The following is a 22285-nucleotide window of genomic DNA, read 5'->3' as shown; positions in this document are numbered from 1 at the left end:
TCCCACAAGTGGGTGAGCCTTCTCTAATCTACTGAAGGCCGGAGGGAAAGAGCCTGGAGAGAATATTCTCTAGCTGCTTTTAAACTAGCACACGGAGCTAATGCATTTAGACTTGGACTAGAGCTGAAATTCACACTGTGAGCTCCCCTGGTGTTCAGTCTTGCAGCTCCAGGCTGGATCTAGACCACAGGTCTTCTCCAGAGTGCCAACTGCAGATCTTGGGAGTTCTGAGCTTCTACAGATGCATGAGTTAGCTCCCTACCTGCCCCCTTCTCCCTCCTGTCTGTCATCATCATCTATCTCCTATTTATTTATCAATCATTTATTTAGTCTATATCTCTATATTTACAGCTACACCTAGATCTAGATAAAACAATATACCAGGCAACAGAATTGCTAGTATTATTTTAAGCAATGAAATTTTATTAGGTATAGTCTTCCTTCCAAAAATAAGGATTGTAAGTTAGGTGTAGGTTTAGCTCTGATCCCTGAGACTGTCTAGAACTGCCTTTGTCATTGGTGACTTATCTAATGACAGACAAGCATGCTTGCTCAGATATACTGCCTAGAGCAGATTCTCTTGCAAAATTATTTAAAAGGATTTGACCCAGGACAGAGCTGAACATACATAGTATTCTCTGTTGGTTTTCTTTCTCTTTATTTGATATACATCTTATGAGGTCCATCAGATGGGGTCCAGCTTCTACCTCACTCATGACCTCTGATGATTGTATCAATTCTGTCTCAGATACTCTACCCTCTTCTGCAGATCTTTGATTTCACAAACCGCATTCTCCTTGGCGGAGGAGGCTCTCTCTAGTTTATTTTTCCTTCTCTTTTGTATGTTCTACACTTTCCCTTGAGATATTCACATGGTTCAACCTGACCAACTTCTTTTATATATCCAGTCCTAAAATTGTCTTCCCTGAATCATTTGGAAATGCTTTTCACTCCTACCTCCTTTGTTCTTATATCCTTCAATGATATCTATCACTGCCTAACACAATGTGGATGCTGACATAAACAGACAGACACAAGACAGTCTAACAGGCAGATAGACAGACAAATGGCTGACAAACCAGGGGTTTTACTTTGCTTGAGATGCCAGTAACATAGCATGCATTCAATAAATATTTCTTCACTGAATAAGAAAATAAATGAATGATTGAACTAGGCTCAGTATCACGGGCCTGATTCAACTACACATGCTCAGAAGCATAAGTGGTAGCTGTGAGGAGTTGCTAACAAGGTTTCCATAGGAAGCAGCCCCTCACTGGGACACCAGGTCTAAGCAGTACTTGTTCTGTACACAAACATGTGCTGACAAATGGGAGGAGACTCTACAGTAGGCCTCTCCTGGTCACCAAGACCTTCCTGACCATCTCCCAAGCTATATAACAGAGGCTTTTGTCAACATAATTCTTCAACCACACTGGCTCAGGTATAAGGGGTGATGAATCTCCTCAGTACCAAGTAGAGGGTATCAGGCCACTGACCACTGTTCTTACAAAGCAAGAACATATACTGTGGACTGGACACACTCAGCACTAAGGGTTTCAATCCTTTCCCCCTCCAGCTATTAGCTATATGATCTGGGCCATATACAGACATGTACATATATGACTTCTTTTTCTGTCCTCTATAAACTGGGGCAAGTGGTGATGAGATCTAATTCCCAAGATAATTATGAAGATCAAGGGTTACAAGGTAGAATTCTCAGTTCCCCATGTAACTTCAGAGCTGGATATTGAGTGTTTCCTCACTAATGTCAGCACAAGTTAAAAACACTTGATGAGCAAATAAAGCCTGTAGTTTCTTCCATAATGCTAAAACAAACCCACACCAGTTTTTCTTTTCTTTTTTATTTTCTGGAGGGGAGCCCACCATTTTTTATGTTTGTATTTTTGTTTCTTTCTTTGTCTTGCGGATATCTAATAATCCTGGTGAACAAAAGATGAGATGATGTGGTAGGTTGGGAAATCTCGAGGTGCTCAGGATAAAATCATTTCAACTAAAGGTGCTAGAATGTCTATGCCAGCACATCCGGAAGACTGACATTTCATTGTCCTCAAGCTCATGGCACAGGTTACATTGGCCTCTTCATTGTCCTCAAGGTCATGGCACAGGTCACATTGGCCTCTCCAGTTGTAAGTTAGTCAAGATCTTAGAGACAAATAGATGGACAGAGTAGCCCCACCTCAGAGGATTTGTTAGGGTGTTTCTAGAGTATGGATAGCCTTAGAAGGCTGAGTATTTGTCTACACAGGTTAACTCTCCCTGTTATCATGTTTCTTCTCCTGTGATAGCTCTTAGCATACCATGGTTCCTGAGTTACAGTTTGTGCTACAGTCTCTGTAGACTAGCACTGCCTGACCCAGGCCAATAAGAGACACAATCCAGAGGTCTTTGACAAAGAGAGATGGGGTATCTGTGAATGACTTTTGTGCTTCAAATTTGCCTCAGTATAGAAAACTCCAACAAACCACTCTGAGAATGTGAGAGCCAAAACTGGAATTAAGGGAAATCCGGTCCAACTAGGATACCCACAAATACATGTTCCCACCCAAAATGTGAAGATTCCAAACTAACCTATCATCTCACTGAGTCCTCCTTCAACACAGAATAGCAATAGGCAATGTTGTCCCCAAACTGCTACAGTAAAGAGGAAGCAAGAATCATAAACATTAAGGACAACCCCAAAGAAAGGTGCTATCATGGTCAAAAGCACTATGTGATTGCTCTCCCTGTCAAAGACATTGATCATCAAGATGTTGGGACCCTGAGTTAAGTTTATAGCATTGGCATTCTTTGATATGATAATGAATTCTAACATAGGGCTAAATACTTGAGGAATTGGATTATGCTTTAATTTAAGGGATAAGTTGATAAGCGTGTATACCTTTCCATCGCACAGCTGACATACGTGCACTGTCAAATTTTCTAATCACAAGTAGATTGCAAGGAGAGTAATTATCCTTCAGTATCTACTGGGAGTGTGCTTCCCCCAGACATTCAAGTTCACAGATGTTCAAATCCTTCTACAAAATGGCTTAATATTTATATAACCTACACGTATGCTTTCTATTACTTTAAATCACCTGCTGTAATACAATCTAAATGCTATATAAATCACTGCAAAAGACATTGCTTAGAAACTAATGACAAAGATAAGTGTGGGAAGCCACATGTGCCGTTGCAAAGTGGCACAGGCTTCTGCTGGCCACCACGCATACATAGGCAGGAAAGTTTTTTGCCAAGATGAGGTTTTGAGAATTGACCAAAATTGACCAATCAGAAGAGAGAGAAATTGACCAATCAGAAGAGAGAGAAAGTAACCAATCAGATAAGAGAGAAAGTAACCAATCAGATGTAAGAATGCAAATGAGGTTGTAAGCATCAACCAAACACAACACAATCCGGGTGTACACCTCTCCTAGGCCTATATAAAGCAGCACCAGGGCTGGGCTGAGGGTCTTTTCGCCTCTGCAATCAAGCTCTCCCAATAAACGCGTGCAGAAGGATCCTGTTGCAGCGTCGTTCTTGCTGGTCGAGTCGGACGCGCACAAGAGAGAAGCACACATACACATTCAGCACTGTAACTCTTTAGGCCTAACAGTCACACTGATATGGGATACATCAGCCGGAATGCAAGCTATTTTCAAATGCTTTCCACTTATGGCAAGAGGGATCTACAGACTGTGAATCTTTAGATATAGAGGAACAACTGTGTTTGATTTTCTTGGGTTTCTAGAATATTGGAGCAGCTGTGATCTCATGGATTTATTGAGAACAACATGTATGTCTTGACCACCTACTATTTAGCAGGCAGAATACAGGGCTGGCCCCTAAGACTTAATAATACAAACCACAGTTTCCTCTGTCATGGAGATTTCCTAGTCCAGATATTTCCCTCAAAAACATTGACATCAGATAGATACTTCATTCCTTGGATTCCACCAAGTCCTGTCTTACTAAGATGACACTGTTCACCTCTTATGTAAGAGGTTTACCATGTGGAGGCTAGTCTATTCTATTTCCCCAACTCCAAAAGATCACACAGCCTCACTGGCTGCCATGTGCCTTGCATGTGCCACCTCCTCTTCCATGGGAGGGTATCAGCTGATAGAATACTTGGTCACTTGTCTTGCTTAACAAGGGGGATGTGAACGGCATAGAGAACATTGCATCTCAGCAGAAGCCTCTGCAGGCTCCTCAAGTTTATGCTGCCTTCCTCACCCTCGTGTTCCTAATTTTAACCTGGCACATTCAAAAAAAAAAAAAATCTGGTCATAGATATAATAAGAAATGTGGAAATAACCACAGAAGCCTACTTACATCCTCTGAAATGGGCATAAGGGGGATACTTGTTGCTTTTAACTACTGGGTCGAGGACCTCCTTACCTCAGCAAAACTGACTGATATACAACAGTTTTTTCCAACTAGTTTTGTGCTTATAACCATTATAGTGGATCATATAAGAGAACTAAGTCCACTCTGCGAGTAATGTCCCTATGAACTGAGAGTCCATAAGAAGGTAAATCAAACAGGAAAGATCTAAAAGGGGGATAAACGAATCAGTGCACATTTTAATAACCAAGTGCAATGAAAGGCTTTCCTACCTGCGTGAGAGTAAAGCCCCTCCAAACTACAGATAATTAAAACTCTAGAAAACCCTAAAGGTTTCATTTGTCTTTGGGACATTTCCCAGTATCAGAGGTGATCTAGCACGTGTACAAGAAGCATGCATGGAAAGACACCAGAACCAGAGTACAGTGCTCCTGATCCCGCCAAAAACGAGGGACCAGCTCCTCAGCTCTTGCCCCTCAGTGTGCCATGCGATCACACTCAAGAGGAGGGAAGTGGGTCAGGGAGGCTCCTCGGTGGCCTGGGAAGTCTCCCTGAGCTCAGGATGGGGAGTGGTCTTAAGTCTCCTCGACAGAAATTCCCAGAATGCTCTCCACACGCCTGGAATGAGAATGGGGAATGCTAACAGAGGGTGTGTGATTTCAGCAGGACAGAAAGAGCATTGACCTCTGTGCCTCCTCAGGAGTTATTTACTCAGGACAGAAGTTCACAGGCTCAGTCTAACTCCAGTGACTAATGCAATGTCCTTGTTCCTACTGTTGCTTCAAAACTTACTGTTCGTTCTCTCTCTCTCTCTCTCTCTCTCTCTCTCTCTCTCTCTCTCTCTCTCTCTCTTCTCCTTTCCCTTTTACTTTCGATAAGAAAAAAAGAGAGAAAGCCTATTCAATAGGGGTGGATGAGTCTGCTTGATCATCAATTTAGACACACTTTACCCTGGCCCCATGCTTCCCAATACTGCAGGCAGATGGGGAAGGCATTCTTAGCCCTCTGATAGTCAGCTTGGTTCTCGACAGCTATTTCTGGGGGCACTGGCAACTTACATGTGGTTTCCCACCACAGTTCACATCACTGGTTTCCAATGTTAACCCAGGCTAGGTTGAATTTTGACACCACCCTCCCTTTTTGCCCACAGATGATGTTTCCATTAAGTACCAGGACTCCCTCCTCTGGGCATCACCACCCCCAACCCCCTCCGACCCCTACCACCTCGTTACCACAATAGCAACTAAAAAAAAAAAAAAAATCACCTCTTGGTAGTCAGCTAAGTGTCCCCATGTGTATGTTATTAAAGCATTACACTCAACTACAGAGGCCAAATACTAATACAAATCAGGAAAAGTAGTTCTGAAGGCTGGACGAAAGCCCAAACAGTCAGCTGGAGACATACCAAGAGGAGCAAAGTTGACACAAATTGAGTTCTGAACAAATGTTAAGACTTCACCTCAACCCAGGCATCACATGGTGAACAGAGGCCCCTGGTAGGCATGTGATTTGGGCAGAACTTTAATCTGGGTCAAAGCTTCTTTGTTACTGTAAAATACCCTCCAGAGGGAGGAGAGCAGGACAGAGATCAACCCCATTGGACCATGAGGACAGGAAAGCCCATGAAACATCACTGACAGACAGGGAATTGATTTTGTATCCTTTAATATCGGGTAACCAAAACATTTTCTTGGTGATGGTGTTGATTTTTATTTTGTTTTGTTTTGTCTTCTTAACATCTTTACTTCACAAACTTGCAATGTGTATCCGAATCAGAAAATCCAAACAACTTATCATAACAGTTGGGGCACAGAATTCAGTCTCCCTGAGGCCAGGCCTTATGTAACCAACCCAGGCTTCTACAAGATTTCTTTTATTTTTAGTGTGTGTGTGTGTGTGTGTGTGTGTGTGTGTGCGCGCGCGCACACGCACACACCTGTGGGGTATGTGTAACTGCCTGCAGGTGTCTATAGAGAACAGAAAGAGACATTGGATCCCCTGGATCTGCAGCAACAGGCAGAGCTCCTACCCAATGTGCTTGCTGGGAACCAAACGTTGGGTCCTCTACAAGAACAGTATATGCTTTTAACCACTGAGCAGCCTCTTAGCCTCCCACTGAGCAGCCTCTCTAGCCTCCCACCCATGCTTCTTAAGGTTCATGCGCAGTCAGTTCATCCCTCAAAAACAGTTATTTAACTAAAAATAAAATAAAATAAAGATAAATATTTGTTTCCCCTATATTATATTTAAGCAAACCTTCCACCTGTGGCCTACCAGTGAAAAAAGAATTCCTTTCTCCCTAACACACGGGAGTGACTACTCTGCTAGTTTACACTCATGGCATGCATACTTGTAATCTGAATCTGGAGTACACCCCATATATGTTTGGGTTTCAAAGGCTTGGTCCCTAGCAGATGGTACCACTTGCAGATGTCAGGGAGAAACTGTGGAAGTCATGGACTATTCAGAGAAGACGGGTCACTGGAGAAGTCCTTGGGTGTGTGAACAGCCTCATCCATGGGCTCTCACTGCCACCATGAACCAAGCTGCTGCACTGTGCCGTCCACTATGACACACTGTAACCGGCTCAAATAGGAGCCGGAAAACCTTTCCTCACTTGTCACAGTAATGTAATAATTGATATACAAACATATATGTTCATACACGTGTACAGACAGACAGACACACACACACACACACACACACACACACACACACGCACAGTTTGGTTGGAATCCCAAACTCATCACTCCCTTGTATAAACACCCCAATGGCCTCCCCAGAGCTTCATGATGTTCTCTCTCTCTTCAGTTTCTCCTCATCACTATCTTCTAAGTGGCTACACTGGCAAAAGTTGCTAGGGGATCTTTTTGTCCTAAGAATGCAAGAGTCAGATTGGAGAGCACAGGAAGTTGGACCAGGCACACAGAGGTCCCCTTACCCTCAGGGTGCTTCTCTTCAGAGCTCTCTTCTCTGCTCTTCAGCTCACCTGCCTTCCTCAGTGTTGCTTCCCACTGAAAAAGAACTGAAGCCTCTCCAGCACTATCTTTCTGGTCTGAGAGAAGAAGGGTCCTATCAACTGAGAAAAGTTTTTCTTCCTTGAATGGTCTTCCCTGCTACCTGTGAGTCATCCCCAGTGGTGAATGGGAATCCTGGATGAAATCCTAACACCCTTAAGAGTTTCTGCAGAGTTTTCTAGATCCAGGCCTGCAGTTACACTTTATAAAACACCAGTCCCCAGCAGGGACCTCCTGTACTGTTAATCCCTGGGGCTCTTCTTCATCCTCAGCACTCCAGTTAACGCTCTTCCCTCCACTGCTTTCACTTCCAGATTTTCCTGGCACCTCATTCATTGTACAGCCATTCTGTCCGATGGCTTTTTAGCAAAAATCCAGCCAAGTGCAGTGTGGAGACAGCACACCACAAAACTCCCATGTTCCGAATCATCTTCGACTAGGACTTTTTGTTGTTGGTTTTTGAAAGAAAGAAAGAAAGAAAGAAAGAAAGAAAGAAAGAAAGAAAGAAAGAAAGAGGGAGGGAGAGAGGGAGGAAGAGAGAAAGAGAGAGAGAGAGAGGGAGGGAGGGAGGGAGGGAGGGAGAGAGAGAGAGAGAGAGAGAGAGAGAGAGAGAGATCAGAAAACTTGCTTCCTGCCCCAGGCTTCCAGGAGTGAGCTAGAGATGTGGTTACAAACCAGCCCAGGCTTGCCTTCTGGGGTGCACAGTCTAGTGTCAGACAAACCAGTTAACACTAAATCAGAAGTCTACAGTCTCAGTCAGAGGGAGGCAGAAGGTACTAAAATCCCAGGCTGGCGGCAACCTCATCACCTGAAACCCACCACATTCCCTCACCAGTGCTTGCTATCTGGCCAGGAACACTGCATCCCTGTGTGGATGTTTGCTGAGCTTTATCAGGGACAATGGTTCCCCATGAACAGGAGACTCACTTTCTCACTTCCTTCAGGTCTTCACACAGTCCCCACCTTATGGTGAGGCTTTCCCTGACCATCTTGCTCAAAATAGTGACTACACTTCCTCTCAGATAAGCCTCACCCTCTACACCAGTGATTCTCAACCTGTGGGTTGTGACCCCTTTGGGGACAAATGATTCTTTTTTACAGAGATTGCATATCAGATATTTACATTAAGATTCATAACAGTAGCAAAATTGTGACTATGAAGTAAGTAACAAAAGTAATTTTAATGGTTTGGGGTCACCACAGCATAAGGCACTGTAAAGGGTTGAAGGCTGAGGACCACTGCTCCAGAATCATCTCTGAGAGCCACTTTACTTCATGGTATTTTCTTATCTTATTCTACTTGCTTATGTGTCATGGCCCATCTTTCTCCATCAGAATATAATCAAATCTGTGAAGCCAGGGATTTTATCTGTCTGGGTCACTGGTTAACTGCCCCCGAGAAAAGTACCTGATTATAGATACTCAGTAAATACCCATTAAACATGTGGATGGATGAATCGATGGATGAATTTGGTAGGGAAAAGAGGAAGGGTCTATTATAAATGAGTCCCTAAGGATCTGCTGAAGTACAGACAGCACCTTGGAAAGGGGATGCAACTTGTGTGTGATTTGGGGAAAACCATATTCCATCTCTTTCTCTTGTAATATGAAGCTAATACAAAATATATGCAAGTCTATTTGAGCCATAAAACTAAAAAAAGGATTTTCCAACAGTAAAAATCATGCCAACCACAGTGTGGGCTGATGTAACATGAGAGAGACCAAAAGGAAGCTTGTCTTTCTCCAAGTCAGGGGCCTGAGTTTTAACCACAGAAAGAAACGTGGGGGGGGGAGCCCACTACAGTGACGGTGGGAGCTAAAGAGTCATTGGGACCTGATCCCGGGCAGTAATAAGGATGTCTAAACTCCAGGACAGGGCAGAATACCAAATATTCTCTGAACTAAGCTCTGTGAATGGCTCCTGCAGAAAGCAAGCCACGCCTTTCCTATGCAGTCTGTCTTGGGGGACTAGGGCAACACTGCATCTAAGCTTTGCTCCAACCTAGCAAGCACTCAGCACCCTCTCCTGTCACCTGACCCGAGTGAAAGTTTCCAGAGCAGCGTCTGGCACTTTGGAAGCACGTGGCAAACAGAAGATACTATTTGCATGAAATTTACATTCATTAAGGTCGGGAGGGGGCATGAAACTCCATTTGGGAAAAAGGCAAAGAAATCAATCTGGGGTTGTATTTTCTGAAGGTTAAGAGACTAGTTATGGACAGAAAGTGAGAATGTCTTCTCCTGAAAAAAAAAAAGAAAAAAGAAAGAAAATAAAACAAACAAACAAAACCCTGTGACCTAGAACCATCATGGGCTGTGTGGTATAGGGATGCAGACATTGTTCAGAGACAGACAGACTGCACCCCACTTATGCTGCCCACTTTGGGTCCTCTATCTTCATGCAATTTCAGGGAAAAATGCATTCTTAGTCACCATGTCTTGAAGGAGGAATACAGATGTGCCTTGCCAGAATCTGTTGGCTGAGAAGTATATAAAAAAGACTGCCAGCAAGATAATCAATGCTCATTATTAATGGCTAAACATTTGCCGAAGAACATAACTCATTTTAATTAATACAATAGAAGGTTTGAGAATTCTTTGAAAACTTAGGGGTCAACCTGGGTTTAGGTAACCTAAAAGTTATTGGTTAGAAAAAAGAAGACCCTCACATGTATCACATGTGATAGGAAGCCCCCTGCAGGTGTCTTAGTTTATACACGCTATTCAAACTAGCTGCTGAATTTGAGGTTTAACAGAGAAATTTGCAAAACTCACTACCTTATTAGTAAGTGCCAGTAGGTATACTGTGGATAAGAAAGGGAAGAGGAAAAGAGAAGAGGGGAATAGAGGAGAAAAGAGGGAAGGGGTGTACAGGGAAGGGCTCCAGCACGCAGAGGGTTAAAGTGGGGAGCAAGCAAGCGCTATGTATATAATCTGGTATCCTTATTGCTATATTCATATTCATCCCCACATTCACATTTAGAGGGAACCCCAATTTCCATCTTGCACAATGAGGCTCTCCACAATAACCTCGGGCTAAAAACAGATCTGCCTCCCACCCACCTGCCTCAAAAGCCTCTGGGACTGGTGTGCAGGGTCAGGTCTGTCTCCCAGTCCAGCTTCAAGGGACACCTGATTAAGCTCTCTCATTAGAGGTGGAAGAGGTGAGGCTCAGAAAGGAAAATGGACCTCCCAGGCTGGACCAGATCGGCTGCAGAACCAGGCTCAGAACCAGGATCAAGATCCATGCAAGCTTTCCTGTGCCCACAGCCTCTTCTTAATCGCTGTCAGCTCAGGAGGCAGAACTGTGCAGCTCTGGGTTATCTTTGCTTCTGTTCCCTCTCTTTCACAGCTAGTCCCAGACTCTGCCACCTCTCACTCCCCAGCTGATTTGACCTGTGAGAAGACACAGGAAGCAAAGATAGAGCAAGTCCTAGCTACATAGGGCAGAGGCGACTCAACAGCTTCTCCTCTTTCCCCATCTTTCCCACTTCTAGCAACAGATCATGTTAAGCAAAATGAAATATATGTTTAATCTCCTATACTTTTGAAACCCGTATTCAAGTTTCTTTCTTTTTTTTCAAAGCCATACTCAAATGCTTTGAATTAAATAGATATGTATTTTATATATACAAGAATGAATTGTGACAAGGGTCTGTCTCTGAAGCAGAAGGCTTAGACACTGTCCCTAGGAGGCATGATTGACTTGCATTCTGCCACTTAGTTTCAGCTTTGCATTTTCCTGTGGTCACTGGTGCCTAAAATGTCCCAGAAGGTCCCTCAGCTTCAGCTAAAGGAGCTCTTGAGAAGTCAGTTTCTTTCATGAGCCACACAAAGGCAAGGATTGGCTTGAGCCAAAGCCATGTCTATGAAACCTGGGAGGACCCTGCATGAAACAACACTGCCCTAGATCTGAAAGAACACACAAATGCCCCCAGTATGGGCAGTCCACACACAACCCAATATGCACGCTGGTTCACACCCAGCACACACAAAGCACATCCATGCAGCACATCCATCTCTTCTCTCTCATATATTCACACACCTAGTATAGGGCATACACACTCACAGTTTGCACAAACACAAAGCATGTAGCAAAACAATATGCTGTCTCACACAAACCATTCGGATTACACACAAACACTCACAAACTATGTACATGCACATTACAGTACACACATACTCGTTCTACACCTTTAGCCTACTCTCAAGCACACACTTTCTACACACTTACACACCTCCCCCATACGCCCTACTATATGAACACAACAGGCATGGTGAGTGTGTCCAGTGGGTAAAGGCTCTTGCTATTCAGCCTAATGGCCTAAGGTTGATCTCTGGAACGTATATGGTGAAGAGAGAGTATGAATTCCCACAGGTTCCCCTAAACATCAACACCCATGTATCCTGGCAGGTGAGCCTGCATGTGTATGCCAACATGCATGTACACAACACACACACACACACACACACAAACTAAATAAGTAAATAATAAATAGACTTGTATATGAGCAACATACTTTCCCTCATACCAAATAAGTAAATAATAAATAAACTTACTTTATGTGAGAAACACACTCAACTAAATAAGTAAATAATAAACTTCTATATGAGAACACACATACACAGAGAAGCTTCTGGAACAGATAAAGTCCAATATTTTAGAGTGGTGCTCTGAGGTCGGCCTTATTTATAGTTCCACAAACTCAAATAGTCTGTGTCAAAGGCTTTGAAGGTCCCAGACCCCACACTGTGGAAACTGCCTGTTAGGTTAAAGGCACTGATCCTGTCACAGTTCTGGCTGAGGAAGAACCTCCTCCAGACGATCCCAAAAGAATGTCGAACTACAACTTGTCATACCTAATGGATCCTGGAATAAGTCAGCTTCCAACGGGGTAAAGTCAGAATGATGACACACAGTAAGCATCAACTCAAAAGAGAAGGAGACAGAAAGGGTCAAGGGTCACTTGGGCTTTGGTTATATAAGCTTTTTGCCTAAATGTACCTATTTAAGTACCTGATCCACAAAATGTAGACTTTAACACTGGACTCTGCACCCTTTCATTTCCCTCAGTAGACCTAACCCTGGTCCTCTACTCCCCAAGAGGGAACTGTTCCAGCCTTCTTTGTCACCGCAATCCCCAGTGTGTTCTCAGCTTGTTATTATAGAGAGCCATACAACAATTGACAATGACCATATTGGGGCTGTGGTTACCATCTTCTTGGTCAGTCCATCAGCCAACAAGTACTGTCTATAGGAACGATGGTGAAGATTCTGGGGACAAAGTGCATCAGGAAAGCAGCAACTAAAGGAAAGATGTAAAGCTCTGAGAGGCCTTCTTGTGTCTCCAAGTCTGCATGGGCTGAACAGAAGCCATAGGAAGAGTCCACTAGAAGGCAATTACTGTGTCTCCCTGCTCACTCTTATTCCTGTCCTTTGGGGCCTTGGCATCCAGACCCAGGCTCAAAGAAAGATAAAGGGCATTTACTTAAACTTGGCTCCTAGGAAGAGAGAAAGGAAGTAAAGTCCAAGGTCACTCAGTAAGTCAAGAGCAAGCCCTAACTGAGAGCCAAGACCTTCTCACGCTCTGCTTGGGGCTTCTCACTTCCCCATGCTCCCTCTTCAAGCCTGGTTCCTCCTCACAAGGCTAAAATGATGATGAGTCAGACAGAAAAAGTCCCTTCTGTCTTCCCCTAATGCCACACTTGGTTAAAAAAAAAAAAAAAAAAGAACAACAACAAAATTCCCACTCCTTTCTACTTCTAAGAAACTTCTGCTTGGAAAACTGCCTTGTCCTTTTGAAACTTTTGGAAGCCATGTTGGAACGAATCATTGGTTCTGCTCTACTCTTAACAATGTGGTCACATAATGCATTCTAAAGTGAAAAGGTAGGAAAGTGGCCTTTGGGACTTCTGATTAGAATGGAGTGAACTATGTGACTATTCCATCTGTTCTGGTTTGCTTTCTATTGCTGCAATAAACACCATGACCTAAAGCAACTATGGGCACTACCTGCTATGAGGGGGAAAGGGTTCCAATCATAGCCAGTCATTGAGGGAAGTCAGGGGCAGAGACTCAAGGCAAGAACACGGAGTCAGGACCTGGAGCAGAAACTACAGAAGCACATGCCTTGCTAGGCTGTTCAGCCTGCTCTCTTGTACCACTCAGAACCACCTGCCCTGGGGTGGCACTGCACACAGGAAGTAGGCCTTCCCACGTCAATCATTAACTGGGGAAATGTCCTACGGATTTGCCTACCTGCAAATCTAAATGAGGCATTTTCTCACCTGAGGTTCCCTATTCCCTGATGATCCTCTTCCCACATGACATGCCAAGAGCATAACCAGTGAGCCATCCTCTCTCCAGAGATAAAGCCAGTTGCTGTTTCTTCCTAACCCTAGGGATACTGTGAACTCCTGTAGACATTTGCAACTAAAGCCCATCTGTCCTCACTGGAACGATTTTCTCAGAACTGATGTGCCTCTAAAGTCAGTGTTCTCGATACTTCAGAAAGGAACAAAGTACATCCTTACCTCGAATGTGCTCCCCCAGGAGGGTCTGAAGCATTCATCTATCTGCTGAAAATCTCATTTATCCCAAATGAGATCTATAAGAGTCATAAATAGCCTCCCATAAAATTGGGCTATCTTTTACTTCCAAAATAGCGATAGAGCTTTTTCGAATTTTGGACTCAACAATAAGATGTGGATATGTCAGAAGATTGTTTTTGACCCTATTTATTTCTTGGGGAGGTATTAAAGAGCCCAGGTTTGAAATCTCAACAAACTAGGGAAAAAAACCATGTTTGAAAAATAAGGAAATGAGCAAGGAGATTGATAACAGACGTGCACAGACTGATTCTCGGTTTTCCTTATTAGGACCCAGCAATACTAAAGGAAGGTTATTTTGTGTGTGTGCTATGGAGGGACAGCTCACAGGCTAGTGATGGGAGCCGGTAGGATGGGACTTTTCAGGGGGGGGATTCAGAGATGGGTTGTCAAAGGAAAGGGGGAACTTTTGTGGCAGCTCTCATCAGAATACCAAAGAGGAACCCACAAGAGTGGCCCAAACTTTTCAAACCAAGATTCTATTTAAAACCCAAGCAAAAAGAGTACCTGATAAATATTTAATCCACATACCACTCATACTACCCATGATACACAAACATCATCACCTACCATGTACAAACAGGAAAACTTCACAAGCTCCAGGGAATTGACCAAGGGAAATACAAAGATTCCAACTCATCTGTTTGCTTCAAAGAAGCTCAGACTCCCAGGTACGTGTCATTACTCTAGATTTCAGAATCATGGAGTGAATCTGTCTGTCTGTCTCTGTCTATCTTTCTCTCTGTCTCTCTGTATATATCTATCTATATCTATATAGAGATATATACATATATCACATTCCCTCCCTCTTTCCCTCCCCCCTCCTCACACTCATCTATCTCTTCTCTTTTTTTTACGTTCATTTCTTCTTTCTCCTCTGCATCTTTCCTATTGTACTATCTCTCCTCCATCCATCCATCAATCCAACCACCCATCCATCCATACCCCCCTCAAACTAGGATAAAGACACTAAAGGTATTCATGTACAACTGACTTTGTCATTCTGTAAGCTGAGACCATAGTTCTATTGTATTTCCTGGGTTGCCAGCTGTCCCAGGGATGAGTAGGAAAAAGACCTTGCACAGCACCTGCCTCAGTTGGGAGGGACCCATCGCTCAGTAGGACTGAGATCACGCTCAGCTCATTCCTATCGGATAGCATCCTTAAACAAGGTAGTCAGAGCAAAGGACACCCTAAAAGACACCAGTCAGCTGCAGGGAGAAACTTCAAACACAAGCTTGATTTGACTCGATTTATTTCAGTTTTAAAGAGTGGAGGTGCCTAGTACAGAGCTCCTACCTTTTTGAGATGAGTATTTTATGAAGAAACTTGCTGATGAGTACCACATTCCTCACATATGTGCGGTCTCTTATTTACAGTGTGGGGGGTGATGGAGAGAAAATGGCTCTCAAAGGCATTTTACATAGGAGCAAACACCATCTTGGCCATCTTCCTAGTGAAGCAACATCATGGGAGTTCCTAAAAATACCTCTGGATGTCAGCTTCCCCAGCCACAAGGCAGAGCTAATATTTGCTGCACGTGTCCTTCAGAACTTTGCCCCAGATGGTTTTCAAATGCTTGGTATTATCTTGCTGACAAGATCTTCTATTGTTCCATCAATGCTGCTGCCCACATAGCACCAAAGTATGCAGAAGACTCAAATATTAAATTAAATTTAAAAAGAGACAACTTGTCAAAGCCCAGGTTGCACATGAGCGAGTCGACTGTGGGCATAAGATCCATGGTGTGGTCTGACTCTGCATCCATGGCCCTGTGCATGGGATGCTGCCTCCTCACTCTGGCTCACTTGTATTTAGCTGCATCACTGCTCCTGCATGGACTAGGACCTCATTGCCCATGGCCTTGAAAGAACTGAAGGCCCTGCAATGAGTGTATTGTTCATAGCTCCTTGTGTGCATTTTAATTTAGTTTTTAAAAAGTAACACAAGCTCCCCCACACCCCCAGAAAAGGTTTTAAGGACATCAACTCAGAGCAGAAGATGACTGTAGGTGGTGAGTGTGGGAGACCAGCCCCTTCTCCACTCACCTTAATGGAAGTTAGGGAATGTGGTATTAGCTCTGCTCCACTCCTGTGACCTTCCTTCATCTTCTGCTCTCATCTGCTTCGACTTTCAACCATTTGGGAGTGTGTGTGTGTGTATGTGTGTGTGGGTGCTCAATCAGAAAATGGCTCCCTTCCTGGGAGGGAGCAGGTCTCTAAGAGGATTCCCAGGAAGTACCCTTGAGTCTCCTCAGATCTCTCAACAAGCTGGCTCACTAAAGCTTCCAGGACACCCTTCTTCACTGACCACTGGGTAAAAGAAACCGAAGGGTTTTGAATACCATCAGACTAGGCATGGATAAGTCCTTCCAAGTCATCAAGTCCTTCCTGTTTTATAGACAGGGAAGCAGGAGCCCAGGGGCTTGCTCCTCCTTTCCCCTGGAAGTTAGGCTGGGCATCAAGAGTTGAACACAGTTGTTCCTGGGCACACACTTTTTCTGTTTTAGCATTTAAGAGGGAACTGAGATGCCCTGAGATGATACCTTGATGGCAAAGGAGAATGGACTCTGCTGTATCGTGTTACCTCCTCCTCTAGCTAGCTGTTATATGACTCTGGTCATACCTAGGTAGGTGCTTCCTCCTTCACTTCACATTTGGAGTGGGGACTGCTTGAGGGCAGGAGTGATACCACACTGATCCCTATGCTCTTAACCCAGCACAGACCAAGGGAAAGAGCCCACATGGTAAGCATTGGTTATATAAATGAATGATCCCATTTTTATGCTTGATCCATCATAAAACTGCAATTAAACTCTTTGGGGCACTCTCTTTCCCAGTTTCATTTTAAAAATCTAATTATCTATGCCATACAGAATTTTTATTAGAAAGTGAAGTCATTAAATAAGCAGACACCAGACTCAGGCCCTGAGATAATTGCAAATAGCACCACATCTGTGTGCAGTGCTCAGCTGGACCTGATAAGCACACTGCTGGGAAATGTGGTCCCTGTCCTCAGCACTCAGGACTCAGCAGCAGGACTCTTAAGGAAATGCTGGCTTCTACCTTACCTAGGGAAGGCTAGGGAAGAAAGCTCACGCCACTTCACACCCTCACCTTCCTAGACACAAGCTGTAAATTTAGCCGACTAAATCCACACCACCATTGTCTTTGAAAAGCTCCCTACCCAATGCCTGTCCTCAACCTTTCCATGAAAAGCTCCCTGCCCAATGCCTATCCTCAACCGTTCCAACGCTGTTGTATCTCTTGTCACTATGTCTACATATCAGGGAAACACTTGTGATATTTTCCATTTACATGTTCAATGATAAAACCCTGGCCTGCCCAGTGATTTGGGTTATATTATTGACAAACCAACAATTCATTCTTTGTGCAAAAAAAATTAAAAAACCACTTAGAATTTCATCAACTATTCTTTCTTGACTAAGACATGTCAGAGTGCCCATCTATTCATCACTTGTAAAAAGAAATCCCGCAGCCAGATGCAGAAAATCTTGTTAATGCTGCACTGAGAGCGAAACCCTAATAAGCTCTCTAAATATTTACTATGAGTCTGAGTTACTACAGCAGTGACCAGTTCCACCCTTACTAAAATCCACTTGTATTCTCCAAACACACTTATTTTGGTTCGCTGACATACCAGCCAAGAAAATGACAAGATTGTATGCCATGGCACAAAGAGTACGCAGGACCTCATTTTAAATTCTGGCCCTGCCACTTACTAGCTGATGCGATTTTACCTCCCTGTCCCCATTTCTTTAAATCTAGAATAGAGACAAGCAAATGTATAAACATAAATTTAAAAACAAATGGGCAGGGGGCAGCTAAACAGGTCCAGGATTTTCTTTATAAGCAAACATTTATTTTAAAGGATTCTCACAGGGGGAAAAACTGCATTCCTGCAACTTTGGAAGTGCATTTCCACTTCAAAAAGTGTTAGAGACTGGCACTTGTTCTGGTGGTGGAAAAGCTGGCTTATCTGGTGAGAGATAACTAGAAGAGTAACCAGTAATGTGAGGAGTCTGACTGCGGGCAATTTTTAACCTTCCTAGATAATGAATGGATCTCCAAGGGCCAGGATTCATCCAGAGAGCCCTCCTTGGGGATTCTGAGAGGACCCAGAAGCCCCTTAACAGGAGAACTCTTCTCTAATCAATACGGGTAAATAAGAGCAAGTCTATTGTGAGATTGGCACCATGCCAGGCCCTATAAATACATAAGACCATTTAATCTGGAAGAAGACAAGTGTAAGTATCGGAGTTTTACTGCCACAAGAATGGAGGCTCAGTGAGCTCAGGTAGACTTTCAGGACCCCACAGCCAGAAAACACAACAGCAGAGCTTAAGTTCATGCCTGATTCCATCATCTTCTCTCTTTCCAGTCACTTTAAGACCTAGTCTTGCAATTATTGTGGCCCCATAGAGAGGATTTTTAACTAAGGTTAAGCAGGAACCAGAGGCTACTATGAATGAGTCAAAACTCCCAGAGGCAGACAGGACTGCCTCCTTGTGATACGCTCACCAGAAGCTAAGGAGGGGCTCTCTTTGATAATCACTTGATTCTGTGAAAACTAAATGAGGGCCTTCCAAGATGACAGTAGTTGGTTAGTTGTATTTCAGTCACAAAGCAAGGCTACCTGGTCAACCCTAAGGGATGGTCTGACTAAGAGCCATCTCTGAACTCCACACCACCTTTCCCTTTGTCAAGACACTGCTCTGACTGCATGATAAAATCTATTTCCAGGTCTTCCTTTTCCACCAGACCACATTTTTAGGAGGGAGTGTCATGTCTCTGAGATCCCTGCACTGTATCTGGTACGTAAATATGAAGTGTATAAATAAAGGTGTGCATTCCATGAATACTCCACAAAATAACTTGAAAAAAATGCCACTAGTCTTGAATGATTATGACTTAAAATCCTAAAATTTTCAACCTGCCAACAGTGGCTCAAACATCTCTTTAACCTAAGATCTCCCAAGAAAACCTAAGGTGCTAAAGGTCTTTCAGCCTTCCAACGATTCAAATCGTAGCAGGTAGGCTAATCCATTTCACTCTAAAAGAAGAAGCAACACCCAACAGGAAAGATAAAGATGCTTCAAGTCTATTTGAAAGATAGAATGAGGTCCATGTGAGTGAACTGACTTCCTCTGGGTCAACAGCTGACCGAGAGGCTGTTGATACCCTTGTCTGTACATGTTGCTCTATTTCAACAAGCCGGAACTTTGCCATACAAAGGGGAGAGAGAAAATGCAAGGAAGAGAAAAATAGCCAGGAAGGGAGGAGCAGCTTCACTTCAGACTGTCACGAACAGGGGACAGTGGGTGACAGATTCTATGGATAGGGTTAGTTCTCTGGGAACTCCTTACTCAGGGCTGGCTCTCTGTCCTTGAGTCATCCGGTTGCATCTAGGCCCTGGGAGCATAAGCAAAAGCAAACTGAATTCCTCTCAGTGCTGAGTAAAAACAGGAAGTCACAAGTGGCTTCACTCTGCTCTCAACTTGGGTCCCCAGCACTTGGGGTTCAGGATGTTCAAAGGGCATGGGAGGCAGCATGTGTTGCAGGGTTAGGGGACTGGAACCCTTCCTAATTACTTCCTGGTGCAGGGAAGTCCTTTAGGAGACGGAACTGGGAGCACAGCAGGATGGGAGGCAGAGAGACCCATGTTTCAGCTCTGTGACTTCCCTTCATTGATCAAATCTGAGAGCTGACTGTGTGCTCCCATCAACAGGAGCCCACGGGAAACAGCTCACTTGCTCTGAGTTTAGTTACCTCAGATGCAAAGTGAGAGATGGGGGCTACCCTTCCCCTAGAACACTAGCTCCCCAGTGAGCTATCACAAGTGTTTGACATACCCAAAAAGATGCTACCAAACCTGCACCCCACCTGGGATGTTACTGTCCCCTCCTCAAAGCTGAGATGGAGAAGGTGCATGGTAGCTTTATCCCACCCCTGCTTATTCAGTATTCTCTCCTCACAGGAGCTAGGGGCCCACAGGAGGTGAATTCTGCCAGCCCCCAGCCTGGGCCCAGTGCCCATGTTTATGACTGTTTATTTCAGAGCAAGTAGAAAGAAGAAATTAGAGCCATAAAAGACAGGACAACAGACCAATAAAAACCAGCTCCCAGAAGAGTCAGGGGGAGGAAGAGGCAAAACTGTCACCATAGCAACACAAGACAGTCAGAAACAGGCAGGAAAAACAGCCCCTAGTCTGCCTCCTCTCTTCACACGAAGCCCTCACAACCAGTGTGTGAAATTTAGTCTGACTGGGAACAATCCTAACAGGCTGGTCTTCCCAAAGCTGAGGCCTGGCTAGGAGCCACCCTCCTCTTGCTGCTACGCACAGGTTCTCAAACTGCATGGTCCTAACCCAGCTTTCCCTGAGCCCTGGGGACTCAGCACTGTGCAGATAGCCTGGGACAATCTGGAAGAGGTGGTGACTGGTCAGAGTAGGGAAAGTTTCTAATAAGAAAACCACTAGGCTTCAAGGGAGCCCCATGAGCCTGGGGTTCTCTACGAAGTAGGCAGGGAATCACCCGCATAGGAGGAGAAAGCATGCCCAGAACTCAGAATGGTGGTTCTATCAGTACTGGACCCTTCCTCTTCCAGTAATGGCTGACAGGATTCTAGGGATCATCACAGAGATGTAGGTTGGGGGCGAGGGTGAGAGCTTTAGCAGATTTAAAAGGCAAATGCCCTAGACCTCATCTCTGGGGACATAGGCCAAGAAGTTTAACAGTTTGGAAAAGGAATAGGGGACAGGCTGGCACATTTTTGCCAAAAGGTGTTCTTGCCAGTCTCTCAGCTGGCAAATGAGACAGGTGTGTCTACCAAAAAGCATGGCTGGCCTGAGACCAGTGCCTCGGGAAGTGGGTCAAATTGTTCCCGAAGCTCAGCTTGGAAAGTCTCCTCCTGCTGGACTCTAGTTAGGAGTTCTGGCATGAGGGGGAGTGAATACCGCGGAGGCGAGGAGGTCCTAGGCACAGCAGTTTGCCTGCTGGCTAAGCACCTCTGTGGCAGGTGGCAGCAGAAGGGTACAGGTGTGCAGGAGCCAGGACAGGCTTCATCCACGCTTGAGGCTACAGAAATATGGGGAGTAGAGGCATGGCCCTCGCAGGGGAACCCGGAGGAGGAAGATCGCGGGTCTCCTGAAGAATAGCTTTGGAGATGAAGGTTCGGGGGAGGGGCGGGGGGGGTAGGGGTGGGAGTGGTTGAAGGGTGAAGGGACTCTTCTGGAAAAGAATTAAATCAGGAGAGAGACCCGGAGAGAGGGAGCAATGGACGCACAGACCTCTGTGCTCGGGAACCAAGAAGAACAGTTCAAGACTGAGTCGTGAGCTAGCTGCCTCCCTCCCTCGCCCGGGGCTGCAGGGCGTCGCGAGCCGGACGAAGAGAGCCACAGTCGCCCCGCTCCACCAAATCCGGCGCCCGGGAGGCCCTTGTGCATCCGCAGCGCCTTTCCCTGCTAGTCCCAGCCTGTGATCCCTGCCGCGCCCCAGCCGAGTCCGCACCACGCTCACCGGAGTCGCAGCCGCTGCCGCCGCCTCGTTCCTGCTCGGCCGCCCGCTCCGCCGCTGTGGATGCCTCTCCCGCGGCAGCCTCAGCCCGAGAGTCGGCTTCCAGCCCCGCCCCGCCCCGCCCACGGCCCGCCCCACCGCCCGCCCGCCCCTCCCTGGCCTAGGAATCCCACCCCGCTGTCACCCGGAGGGCCGGTTCCCTTCTAGCCAGGCTAGGCACTAGGATCTGCACCCAGGAGTTAGCACTGTACCTCCCAGCTAATGGTAACACTCTCTGCCTGGGCCACTTGTCTTGCTATTCACTAGGAGGCCTAAATTCCTTCATACCCACTTTTCCCCTCAGACAAACAAAATACAAACAAAACACCCCCAAAGACACAATCTCCATAGGCCACTGGCATACACTCACACTGATACTAGTGCTCATGCCAGATCACCCCAAAACACTTAGCTCCCCCTCCCTGTCCCCAGGTTACTTTGGATGGCGAACCTGCTTGCTCTCACATTTCCCTTGCCTAACCTAGTAACACACGCCCAGCCCAGCTTTAAAGGCCACAGTTATTGAATGTGATCCCCAAAAATGTCTTCCCAAATGCCTAGCCTATGAAATGCAACGGTCTTCTAAACAGTGAATCTAAAATTCTGCGAGGTAAGGAGAAAGTAGCTTACAACTCTCATTGTCACAGATCATTGTTTTAAAACATCTGCCGAGGAGGTTTTGTGCGTTAAAGAAAGGGAGATTCCGGAAGCCCAGAGGACGGAGCTGTGCCAAACAGGT

The 22285-nt window shown here is 45.1% G+C and overlaps 1 protein-coding gene across 1 annotated transcript in view; it reads right to left on the bottom strand.

Moving 5' to 3' along the window:
- Window positions 1-21598, bottom strand: part of Cyria (CYFIP related Rac1 interactor A) — a 106005-nt gene extending 84407 nt beyond the window's left edge. Inside the window, exon 1 of the mRNA XM_021178997.3 lies at window positions 21511-21598. The gene's annotated coding sequence lies outside the window, so the exon portion shown is untranslated. The remainder of the gene's footprint in view (window positions 1-21510) is intronic.
- Between the last annotated feature and the right edge of the window lie 687 nt (window positions 21599-22285).

Source organism: Mus caroli, unplaced genomic scaffold, assembly GCF_978045245.1.
Source record: "Mus caroli unplaced genomic scaffold, Mus_caroli_1 scaffold_14, whole genome shotgun sequence".
Classification (NCBI taxonomy): domain Eukaryota; kingdom Metazoa; phylum Chordata; class Mammalia; order Rodentia; family Muridae; genus Mus; species Mus caroli.
The sequence above is the reverse complement of the archived record's forward strand: the minus strand, read 5'-3'. Positions and strand labels throughout refer to the sequence as shown.